The sequence below is a fragment of the Neopelma chrysocephalum genome, unplaced genomic scaffold, assembly GCF_003984885.1.
Source record: "Neopelma chrysocephalum unplaced genomic scaffold, ASM398488v2 Primary Assembly neopelma1_24, whole genome shotgun sequence".
Classification (NCBI taxonomy): domain Eukaryota; kingdom Metazoa; phylum Chordata; class Aves; order Passeriformes; family Pipridae; genus Neopelma; species Neopelma chrysocephalum.
This window is the reverse complement of record NW_020897693.1, coordinates 2,988,170-3,001,229: the sequence shown is the minus strand read 5'-3', so window position 1 is coordinate 3,001,229 and position 13,060 is coordinate 2,988,170. Positions and strand designations below refer to the sequence as shown.

Sequence of the window (13,060 nt, the reverse complement as noted above, 5' to 3'; positions counted from 1 at the left end):
TTAAGTTGCTTGTTCATTGGCCTAGCATCCTATAATCACTGTTGGCCAAGTAATGGAGGTCTCAAAATATTTTCAAGTTCCCAGAAACTTAGTGAAGCCAGTAGCTTGTAAAGCAGATTTAAGCTATTGCTATGGGAGAAACCTACAGTGACAGAGTTTTGGTTCTGTTTGCTTGGCCCATTCACAAACACAATCCCTGCTCTTTCTGTCATATTTAGGGGACACAGAAGGACCCTGGATGTAATCACAAGAAGGGGAAAACAATGCTTCCATCAATCTTCAGCTCCTGAAACTGCTTGTATATTCTATCCTATAGCACGCTCAATGCTTTGGCAGGTGATTTGCCCAGAGATTTCTTTAACAGCAAAGACCTTGGGCCAAACAAAAGTGAAACTTGCTAGCTAAAAAATCTAAATTTTTGAAGGAGGAAATACTAGCATCTAAAATTTAATTATTTTAGCTAGATCGCTAAAATTGTATAAAGAATGCACAGCGACATGTACCATATAAGAAAAAAAATTCATTTGTTTGCTCTGTTTTTTAAGATCTGGTGATACCTGCTTCTTTTAAAACATTCTAATGAAGATGGCTGGTCATCCCCCCATAACACAACATATTTATGTTGCCACTATTTTGGTGCTGTATTCCCCAGGAATAGAATAAAATCATTCTCTTATAAATATTCCGAAGTATTTCAGAGTAGCTAGATGTAGTTCTCTGGGGTTACATGTGGCTTGGTGGAGGGACGTGCCCCTCTCCCATCAGTTGAGTTCCCATTTTCTTGATTTTCATGACTCTGTGATTTATGAAAGCAGCTATGCAGGACATATCAATGCCAAATTTTCATGAGTTGGGCTCCCCAAGTTAAAAGATTTTTACTTGTGCTTTTGAAGAGATAAACACAAGCACTAAAATCCTTGTTTTACTGAAATAATGAAGAGTTCTGCCTCTGGGGCTGAAGTGTAGGTAAGATTTCATACAGGGACTTCACTTTTGGGGCACAACCATTCTTAAGTGCAAGTTTTGTCTGAGCAACAGCAGCCAAGTGATCTCGCCACAGTAGTTTTTTTTCTACTTGTGGCTTTAATTGGGCAAACTGGGATACAAAAACTTTTACTCAAATGGGTTTTTTGGGTAGAAATAGTTGTAAGAGTTTTTGAGAATTCCAATTTTTTGAGATTTATTACTTTTTAAAGTTATTATTGTCTTTGAAAATTTTATGTTACAGGACTTTAAAATACATTGCATTAAAATGTTGCTTGTTATTCTTTCTGCCCATACATACTCACCATCCATAACGACAAGTCACGATTACAGGCTCTATTTTTTTATTTGGTGACTAAAGTATAAACATTATTCATCAGGCAGGCGAAAAATTTGCAGCAGAAGTGATAATATTTGCACTTAAAACTGGAATTCTATGGCACGAGCTTTCATATTTCATTTTCAAACCACCCCAAAAGGATTTTGATCAGTTAAGACTTTTGTCCCACCACATCTAGAATGCATCTCTGTCAGTGTCAGATCCACCTTGAAAATAGCAATGAGCACTGGGAATTTTGCTTATGGAATCAACAGAATTAGCCATTCATATAATCTTATTTCTCAACTGTATGGAAAAACTAGTTAACTGAGTTAAAATTTATGTCCAAGTTTTGCCATGTCCCTTCACTTTCTTACAGAGAATTTTTTTGCTTATTTAAATATTTAGTCTTGCATCAGATTTGTGTTCTCTGTGGGTTTTCTGGCTTGTATGTTGCTACCATTATAGTGCACACAAAAGTGAAGTCACCTTTTCTCCCCTGCTGGCACCTGTTATGCAAATCTCCTTCATGTATGCAATTCTTATCTGCCAGCTTCATGCAGAGAGGAGAAAAAAACCCAAAATAATAACAAGTCTGATCAGTAAATACATGAAACAAAAAAAAATACAAGGCAAAACATGCAGTAAAATTTCCCCATCTGGGACTCGCTGTGCTGAATACTAAATCCCAAATGGAATCCAGAATAATTGAACAAAAATGGATGCTGGTTCAACAGGATGATATTAAGTCAATACTCACTTTGCCAGTCAGCTGAGCAGCTGTGCTGGATCATTTATGCAAAATGGAACAAAACTTTATGGCACTTTAATAACATTTATGCAGCAACTTTTCTAGGTGAGTCTTCTGGAAGGCAGGGGATTTGATTCCAACTTTCTGCAGCAAAAGAAAAGCACTTCACATGAATCAGAAATGTTAAATTAAAAGAATATTCAATTGCAGAGCCTGCAGAACAAGGCAAGGAGGTGTATGCTGGAGCCCAGCCATCCTAAAGAAAACATCAATGTTGACGAGAGTGTAAATAAAGTTTGCTTTGAGGGCATGCTTTGAGGTACAGATGATCCTGTAAACTAGTCCATGTCACACAGAAAGACTTGAGACTTCAGGGAGAAGTACTCCCAGTGCCCGCAAAAACCCTACTCATTAAGCCTTAATGAGCCTTTTTATTTTCAAAGCTAACATTTTTCTCAGTCTAAAAATAGCCAGCTAATAATCTCTATATGAGAAACAGGCAGAGTCCAAGAAACAAAATGCCAACCTATCTTCTAGCATTCATTGCCAGATCATCAATAAAATGATCCAAACTGACAAACACAGTTTAAATGGCCAAGTCTTTCAGGACAAATCTTACACAAAGCATCTGCAGCAACCATTGCGTTTTCATTTCCCATATTCATGTCTTATTTTTTTTCTTCTTCCTCCCTTTAAAAAACTGGTTTTAAAAATGAAGTTCCAATAAAGCACCATATTAGGATGTTTATAATAGCTTAAGGGAAAGCAAAACAGTATCAGAAATTTAAACCTTTGTGGGCAAGGAAGTTACCCTGTTTCCATGCCCTTAAAATCTAGCCTGCCAAGAAGCTAAATATATCAAATATTTTTTAGCACACATGGAGTCTTCCAAGGTCATGGATGCATTTCATTTCCCCTAATTAACTGTTTTCTGAGGTTCAGCCCTAATTTCTGTTAATAGTAATTGAAATCTGAGCACATGTGCAAGCAATGTGTTTAATACACTGTTACATGATTGTCCTGTGTTCTACAGAAAAACTTTGGGAAGATGAACCAAATGAAAAAAAATGCACTGTTAGTTTTAATATTTTTAATGGGAAAAAAAAAGGAAAAGGTTTTCAATGAAAGAAAATAATCCAGAAGATTTGACACAGTCATGGCACTGGGTGAGTAATTATCCATATAGAACAGGTCCCAGCAGAGCTCATTTTGTGTTTTGATTTGGTGGGGGAAAGGGGGTTAAAATGGGATCTGCAATAGAAGGATTCCAGAAAAAGAGGAGTGATGAAGTTTGACGATGATATTTCAGGGGATGTTTTCAGAAAGTTGAAGAGGTTAAAAATCACTATGACTAATCTCTATCTTACCTTGTCTGGGAGAAGTTAGACAGAAATTAAGAATCAGGAAAAAGAAAATTCGAAAGGATGGCAGGCTTCTCCTTCCACATGGATGTACATGCATACTACAGTAATCTGAAGTACAAGTGGACTGGTGCTGCAAAGTAATCTAAGCCAAAATAGTAAAAGTTACACTTCTCCCTGAATTTAGAATTAACATTGAATTTGGACTTGCTATCATACATCAGCCTAAAAAAAAAGGACAATTAAAATATTGCAAGAAGATACTTTAATCCACAAAAAGAAAAGCATGACTTTTCTTAGGAAAAAGATGCAAGACAGACTTTTTTAAAAGGGTTTAAGCTGGCATTCCCTTGCTGAATTAATCCTAAATAATGATTCTTAATCACATGTGAAACTTGATACCTGCATATCCCCTACCCATATTGATCCAGAATTCTTGCAGACCCAATGAACAGCCTTAAGGCTTTAAGAATTATTTGCAGGGTGAAGAGTACATTTACCACATGGTAAAAATAAATTTATCAGGAAGCAAAGTGGGAAGCTTTTATTAGGGACACTGTCATTGCTCTCCATTCCTACAGCAGAAAGTAAAAATAAGTATAAACTGTGATCAGAGACTGATTTTGGTTAATACTTGTTTTCAATGCTGGAATTTTACTTTTTTTTTTCATCTATTCTGAAGTTTCCGAGCAGCTTGTGAAAAAACATATGGACAGAAAACTTATTCCACCTCTACCAGTAGAATTTTAGAGAAAAGCTTTAACATACATTTCTGTTGACTGGATGATTGCTGTCAGACTGTTGCAGGATTCATCAGCTGGTTTGTGTCTTTGTACTTTTCTGTAGAGAATTTTAAGGTAGTGCACTTAAAAAAGCAAACAAAAAAGAGTATCAATAGAAATGCCTGTTGATAAAATTGTCTGTCACTTTCTATTGCAACACTGCAGCTTTGCAGTTATTTGAGATCTGACAGAATTGTGATCATTTGTGTTAAAGTGTTTGGCTTCAAAATGTTGATTTTCAGCCAGCATGGTTCAACTGTTTCCAAAAAAAAAAAAAAACAACCCAAAGGGCAAAATTTGTTGTATAGGCTGGATATATGTAAAAACATTTTAGGAAGATTTTAAGGAAGTAACTTGATGTTTTACAGAAAGGGGATTCAATTTGGGGATGCAACCATGACTTTTGCTTGTCTCTTTGGAGCTATCCACTTTTAAAATTTTTCTAAAAGTCTCACTCAAATAACATATTTCTACCAGGCAGATGTTAAGATTTTTGCAGTTTCAGAATACAACATTAGTTCATTATGCATATTCAATATCACCATATGTACATAGCTAAATGTTTGTCTGCATCAAAGCACTACAAGAAGAAAGCTGGGATTAATAGAATCATTTATTCTACTTTTTCGTTGTTGCACGTAGAAGTAGCTGTTGGGCAGAGGACTGCTGCTTCATCCTTTGCACCCATTTAAAAGGATGCATTTCCAGTGAGATTTTTTTTCCCAGATAGCCCCTAAATCACATTGCATTTTTGTCATGCTTCCAGAACTGCCCAAAACACAGTTTTCTGACTTATTGTAAGGATATACCAGTATTGACACGAGACTCTAAAATTATATTTTCTCTGCCTGCTCCTTCCACACTCCCCTTTTTATCCTTCCCTCTGATCTAGATTGTGTCCTTTTCACCTCAAATCTAAAATCTGATAACTCCTCTCTACATTTGTTCCTGTACTTGAGTCTGATCATATTTTCCTGGTGGGTGTTTATTAATGAGAAACCAGTGACCTATTTTTCTGCATGTTCTCTTCCTAAGATTCTCTTCAAGATGAATGTCCTAGTTCTAAAAGACATAAGTGTTTTTGTTCAAAAACACCAGCAAACTCAGGTTTGTTTGGTTTTTTTAAATTATGAGCAATATTTTCTATTTTTTATACACATATTCACAGAATTATAAAGTGTTTATCTGTTCTTTTAAAAGGAATGTTAAGCCTAACAGCAGTCTTGTATAAAGAAATTCAACACCAAAAAAATCTGATGAGCAGGTACCTTAACCTACATGTATATATTTATATAAAAATCATTGTTACCTTGTGATATACTGAACTTTCACAAAACAAGAGACTGACATGCTTTTACTAGGAAATACATATTTTGAGTTGAATCATGTCATACTGCAATAAGGGAACGAAACACTCACCAGTGCTGTGTTTAAATCACCAGATCAAGTGATTCTGCTTTTTGAGGTAGTGTTTGCTTTATTTAAAACATAGAATCTTCATCCACAACAGCTTCAGGCCTTTCTTTCATCTATTATTCCATAACATAAAAAAAAAGAATCCAAGAGAAAACCAAAACTATTCCAATATTATTTGAAGATGTGAGAATCCAGTAACTTAGATGAGATATGGTGATCCTGGGATGAAGAGGGTTTAACTAAATGTTAAGCATATTAATTAACCCTGAATCCAGCAATTCTGGCTCAGAATAAGGGCAGAAAAGTGTGATTATGTTTAAACGTATCCTGTAACTATGCATTTTTACATTCTGTTACCTCGCAGGATGCTTTCCAGCTCACAGACAATATTTATTTTCTTCTTTATAATATAGCTCATTTGTTCTCCTCACATTTATTAAAAGTTTGTCCAGTTTCAAGGTGAGGGGCAGCAGAAAGCAGTCCTAAGCATGTCTTTCTGCTTATCTTTCCTGAAAGGCCCAACCATTAAGTGGGAAAAGGATTTATATATCCTGTACTTCACACTCAGAGGAGTAAAGCTGCAGGAATGATCCAGGAGCATTCTGATGCTGCCATTGCAGCAAAGTTTAGCAAGAAAAGCAATGCTCAGTGTGATATATCACTGTGTTGCACCTGAGAATGTCACAGTGTCATGCTCTGAAGTGGATGTTGTAGCACAGGATACCAACACTGACAGGTGCCCAGTTCTCCTGCCAGTCCCAGAATGGAGCAAGCTCTTGTTCTCTCTTTCTCCCTCCAGTAGGGTTGGAACAGAGTGGAAACAGCTGTTCTAGTTTTATAATAGACATCTAACAGGGCAGGCTGAAACCACTCCACTTTTTACCTCCTATCCCACAGATGCTCACGGGAACATCTGGGCTTTTACCAGCAGGATGAGAACAGCTGGCAGCAGCTTGGCTTCTGAAGCCCCTTCTTCCACCCTGAGTGGGATTCACACACAGATGTGCTCAGATCCCCTGAACAGTGCACTATAAGGAATCTAAACACAGCATGGACAAAACCATGCTCCAATCCTCCACACAGTGATGGAGATGGCAGTGATGTACATTTTCCCAAACAGATGTTTTCCCTAGAACAAGCTGCATAGCTTTGACCAGGAGAAGGAAGGAAAATATTCAGTATTGCTTCATCATTTGCTCTTGACTGACATTATTAGTTGCATTTGCAGAGGATTGCTTCAGTTAGGAAAAATGACTGTAGCATTCCTTTTTCCTAGAAATGCTCCCACTGTTTCTGGAGGCAATCTCATGACTTCACAGTGTTTCTATTTTCCAGAAAAGCCATGTATTTCTCCTAGCTGCCTGCATCCTTTTCAAAATCAACTCGAGAGTTGAATCTTATGACATCTGGTTGCTGGTTTCCCTTACCCTTGAAGTCTGGCTACAGTACAACACAATTAATTCGATCACCTGTTCTTTGTTGGAAGAGCTGGATAATGGAGAAATAAAACAAGAAGGGGCATCAGCTGTGAAGTAGCTGATTCACAGAAAAAGTGCTGAGTTACATGACATTGTGAGAGAGGCAAATGACAGAGCTGTGGAATTATGGCATTCCAGGGAGCCTGAGGTTGAAATACAAATCACCTTTTTTTTGAGCTGTTGCTCCAGACCATGCAAATGCACTTATAACTTCATTTACTTGACATACTTCTTCCCCCACCTTAATTTTACACTAAGATGACATTTTTCTTTTGAAACAATACAGAGTTTGAAAAACAGTTAGTTCCTCAAGGAGAATACTCTTCTTGACAATCTTCACTCCTCTTCCTGCACTGAAAACTGTATTTTTTTGAAACAGTTTTATTAATTCTAGAAAGCACTTAACTGCATGGGATAAAGGAGCTTGCTCAAGACAGCAAGAAAATTAGTTTTTATTGGTTGATTCCTCAATCTAAACAAAATAAAATAACTCTCACTCTTGTCCTTATCCTCAGAACTCCCTTGGTGGTCTTTCATATCAGAACCATTTATGCCAGATACTAGTTATGCCACAAGCCAAAAGGTTCTGAATTGCAATATTTTTAAAGCTGCTTTAACAGTATTGTGACATGGTCTTGGTATCACATCATAATCCTTTTTTATTGTTGTTGTTAATTAATGTCATTAAAATATTCAAGCAATACAACTTACATTTATGCAGCTAACTTACATTTATGCAGCTCCAGGCTGCAATTTGCATGTGATTATTCATATGACTTAAAAAAGGTTCATAAAATACTTTTTACACTCAGTTACAAGTGTGAAATACTACATATCAAAGGCATTTACCTAAAAATATGTTTCTTTATAAAAGTCAGTTTATACAATTAAGTGCAGTCCATAAAAAAACCCTTTCAGACAAGTTTGTAAGGTGAGGTAATAAATCACAAATTAGAAAACAAAAAATAAAAAAAGTCACCAAAACATTTGTTTACCTGATTCATAAACATAAATCCTAATTTCTTACTGAGAAATATGCCAGGAAAAATAACAATTTCACAGAGGTAAATATAACCTGCGGATTTTATAACCACAAAATTAATAATCCCTTCTTTTGAATTCTTAGTCCTCTTGGAAAACCATGTGGTTGCAATTTTGAATAGAAGAAATTATAATTTTTAAAAGTTTTGTCCAGAGGACCCCAACAAAAAGCACTCTGATCCAGCACATTGAAATCCCGGGCTTCAAAGTGTTGCTTGTTCACCCCAGTATTTGATTCCTCTTTGGGGAAATGCACAGTCGGATAAAAGCTTCTGATAAACTTTTTAAAACTTGCTTTCTGTCCTGCTTTGATGCCTCTTAACAAAAACCCCAAACTGCTATGCTCATTCTGTTTTATTAGAAGACTTATATGCTCTTTTACATTTACATTTTTTAGACTTGTTTCCAGTTTTAGTTTCTAAAAACTAACAAGGCTGCTAATCCTTGTACTCCTGAATCTGTGCTGGATTGTTGCAATTTCTTATGAACTCCTCAAGGTCTGATCACATAAAAATATGTATTGGTATTTGCTTACACAGCTATTGCTGTTCTGCTTTCTTTGCAAACGAAAAATGGAAAGCTGTGTCTGGCAAAGATGTTTTTCCCAATTGATTCAAATGTATTTCTATTTAGATGACATTTTGTAACCCAAAATACATTAAAAAAAACCCTTTAAAGCAGATTTCTCTTTTCACACACAGTTTCTTGTAGTGACTGAGTTTACATCCAGCTGAAACAAAGCTCTGAAAACCTTCAGTAAAAAGCAAACAATTGGGAAAGATCAGCATGAATTGGGAGCGATTCAGTGAACAGGATAAAGTGCAGAAAAGCTATTTCAGCTACAGAAGAGAATATGCACAATTATTTGATATCAGGCAAACTAAGACATAAAATCTTTTATCAGCTTGCCATCTTTAAAAAAAATTAAATATCAAATCTTAAATGAGCATGTACAAATCCCATACTATTTTACAAGGTGCAGAGATCAGTAAATACGTATGGCTAAGTCAGTGCTCAGCATAACTCCATGCTTTTCCCTTGGTAAGGGTGCATTAGCTGGAGCTAGATGTAGCTATATAAATAGAGTCTAAAACTGCACTAGACTTTTATTGCAGCTTCAGTAGAATTCGATCAGCTTGAATTTCATAGGGATTCATTCAAATCTGGAACAAGAAAAGAATCTTTTGTGTTCTAAAATGAAAATCAAAATAGCCAGTTACAACTCTATTTTATAGGAAAGAGAAAGAAATTCAGCCCCTGCCTGGGCCCTGCTCTCCTGCAGTTACACATTGGCAGCCTGGATATAAAAGGGAAGGGAAAGGCAGGGGCAAGAACCACCCCCACCTGAAACAAATAAAAACCCCTAAACATCACCTGGCAGTGAAACAATAGAACTGGAGCACAGCAACTGAACAACAGGTTATCTGTGCACTCTGGAGAACATTCCTCTCAAATCCAAATTTGGCAGCCAGTTAAACAGGAGTAGAGTGACCGTAATTTGAATTTTACATATCAAATTCTATTAAAATTCCTTTGATTCGTGGCAATAAGCCTTCTCACCAACAGGAATCCAGCCAGACTGAAGTGCAATTGTTCTTGCATCATGGATTGAAAAAAAAAAGGTAATAAATTAATGAAAAGCAGAAAAGACTGCTTAGAAAGCATTTTTTAAGCTTCTCTGTTACATTTTTTTACCACAAACCATCTGCACACATGCAAATGGAAGTCAATGGAACATATGTAATGATTTGTGGAACTGGTATATGTATGTACCAGCTCATACCACAGTATCACTATGAAAGTTGCTGTATCCATAGAAAAAGTTGGGTTTTTTTCTGCTAGCAGAGTATATATTCACCAACCCAGGAACAATGGAAAACACTGAAATATTTCTTCTGCTCCCACTGAAAAAATAAATATTTATGATATTGGCTAGAGTTAGAAAGAGCTGCTATTATTATCCTTCTGGGGAATTGCATTTGGGAATCTTCCTTAAACAAGGGGAAAAAAAAAAAGGAGATGGAGTCTCTTGGGAAGAAGTCATGAGTCACGACTAAGTCCACAGAAACAAAGAAGAGACCAGTATAATCTTCACAAAACTGGAAAAGGAAAACAATACAAAACAGGCAAGGTGAGGAGCAGAAACCTAGTCAGGGTTGTTGGATGAACTCCAGGGTATAGAAGAGAAATATTACGACAGAGGTTCATGAACATCTTTCATCCCCCAGAATGTTTCAGGCAGATGAGAGAAGACATAGACAAAAGGAAGATTTTTTTGTTGTTGTTGTTGAAATTGGGTATTTTTCATGCCATTAAAATAAAGCTTCATGTTGTTTTAAGACTCCCTGAAAACTATAGTTTCTTGTATCACTTCTCTCATTTTTGGAAGAGTTTGATTGTAGCTCTTAGACAACATATCCATGGAGCAATGTGAGGAATTTGTTAGTCAGTTACTTGCCCTCAAACAAGACAGAAAACCAAACATTCAGGATGTTTCCCAAACAGATGGGATTTAGATTCCTACTACTGTGAAGCAGCAGTAGAGGAAAAATGCCAGAGCCAAAGGAGGAAAGCGTGTCAGTGCATACTAAAATCCTTGGAAGCCACTGCCTGCGGGCTCAGGAGTCTAACAAAAGCCTGAACAAGAAGAGTATAATCACATTTGTGGAACAATTGGAGACCAGATTGTATGTTTAAAGCCTTATAAGCATTAAGTTGTGAGGCACCTCATCCAAGTATCTATTGTTTGCTAAAACATATAGTGAATTTCAGTTTATTTCTTAGGCCAAGAATGAAAGTAAGTATCAGCATGATTAAAACCAAACTATGCTTGCACTACAGAACAACAAAATGATTCACTTACCAGATCAGTGCCATATAAACAAGAAAATGTCATAAAATAAAAGCACTATTTGAAAAGTTCCAGGATTTCCTCAAACAAAGTTTAGGATTATTTTCCTTCTAAGAGTGACTTAACAGTTACTTGACATTTTGCTATCCACTTTTTTAACACTTCAGTCAGAAATCTAAAGATGCCTTTGGACAAAATATAATTCTATATCAAATGTGGTTACCTTCTTAGCATGGTAAAATTGCCCTGCCTTTTGTGTACACTTTTATTTGCTTGCATATTTTGGTGACATGTTATCACAGGTAAATTTGGTTATATAATGGCTGACTGGGATTCTACTCACCTGCAGAGAAATAAATGGTAAGAGTTTACTTACAGTTTTCATGTTCTGTCCCCCTGTTTATCTAGATCAACCTACAATCCACTGGATTTTATATGCTCTGTTTTTAAGAGGAATTCTAATATTTCGTCAGGAACACTCTTCTTATAAATCAATTAGAGATAGGGTGCAACAAGTACTTTTTTAAAAAAAGAATTTTTACTAAACAACTGCTTAAAAGTGGGTGCATAAAACCTCAGCAAAACCTACGTGGAACCAAACAGGAAACTGGGAGCTGTCACCCATGCTGTCACTAGGGCTAATAAGATGTTACTTCTTAGCCAAATCAGAGGAATTTTAGAACAATTCTACTGACTGTTAGAATGATTTAACTCTTGCAAAGCAGAGGAACAAGAAGAGGGGCAGGAGGGTTGTTTGCATACCCGTGAGAGAATGAAGATACCGTATTGCAAAGGAGGAATGTTAAGCAGACATTGTTCCCAGGAAAGGCCCTGAAGTTAACAGAAATCCCAACCACAAGTTAACATATTAAACAAACAGGATTACGGAATGTTTTACTGATGAAACATTCAAAGAAAATGGGAAAAAACCCCAAACACCCCAAAAAGCCTTCAGCAACATGAGAATTAATTATAAGCCAGGAGAAATCCAGAGTCACTGAAATCGGACCCAAATGTGTATCCAGACCCTAAATCAAATTACTGAAAAATAGTTCAGTGTTTTCTATCCTGAATATACATTTTATGCTCTTTTCAATCATTCAGAGATGATTAAAGAAACCCACATGTTCTGCACTCTGATAACCTATATATGCAATTTTAAGGAAGGGAAGGAAGAAATAAACTGCAGATGTTCTTTTTTAAACCTATTAGCTGTTGAACCCATGTGCTGTCTTCTCTGGGATAACTGCATGTTTACCCTGCAGGAGTAAATTTATTCTCTTCCCTACGAACTCAAAGTCATTTATTGACTTTTTAGAAAGTCCTCTTTTGAACGTGTCCAGTCCTGATGCTCTACATCAAACAGAGCCAAGCCAGCTTTAAGTGAGATACTGAAGATGGTCTGGGCATTGCAATAACTTAATTAGCTTTGTGCTGCCATTGCTGGGCTAGTGCTGCCTTAGTACTGGTATGTCACACTCCAGACTATGGTGAGCAGGGGTCACGGTTTTATAAATCCTTGCAAGGCAAGTCATCTGAATAAGCAGCCTGAATTATCCCAGTTCAATGTAGTCCTTGTATAATCCTACATTAGCCTATAAAAGTGAGATTTGGTGGAGCAGTATGCTCGGTTGATCTGATTTACACAAGTATAAAACCAGAAATAAAATGAAAATATCTGTCTCAAATTTAATCCCTTACCTTGCTGAGGTCTCTCTTGTTTCTTTCATCTGAGATGGCTTCTTCACATACAGAGTAATTTCTTTGTTCACGTTGAGAAGAGGAGATAATGCCACACCTCGAGTACACAGATACGACTATTTAAACAGTATTTTTGAATGGCATGAGAAATGCTCAAATGGGAAAACTTTGCAAAAATGTTGTCATCCTCTGTACAAGCAGGAATGTAGCATCTGCATTTGTCTTCTATATAACTCAGGCAACAATATCCTGGCAACCACATTTCAATGGAACAAATCCAGGTAATTAAAATGACTAGATCTAGCATCCATCTCTTTTTATCATCCCACTTGATAGACCAGACTTACTTAGTCATTTAGGAAGAGATGGTCAAAAA

General features: G+C 36.5%; 1 protein-coding gene across 11 annotated transcripts in view; it reads right to left on the bottom strand.

Moving 5' to 3' along the window:
• Positions 1 to 13,060, bottom strand: part of MRVI1 (murine retrovirus integration site 1 homolog) — a 103,413-nt gene that overhangs the window by 65,328 nt on the left and 25,025 nt on the right. Inside the window, exon 1 of one of the 11 annotated variants that reach the window (XM_027700081.1) lies at positions 12,685 to 12,787. The exons of 7 other annotated variants lie outside the window; for them this stretch is intronic. The gene's annotated coding sequence lies outside the window, so the exon portion shown is untranslated. Of the gene's footprint in view, positions 1 to 2,063; positions 2,083 to 4,183; positions 4,399 to 12,684; positions 12,788 to 13,060 lie in introns of those variants that run through there. 3 more of the 11 variants (XM_027700133.1, XM_027700142.1, XM_027700111.1) reach the window with 3 other exon arrangements.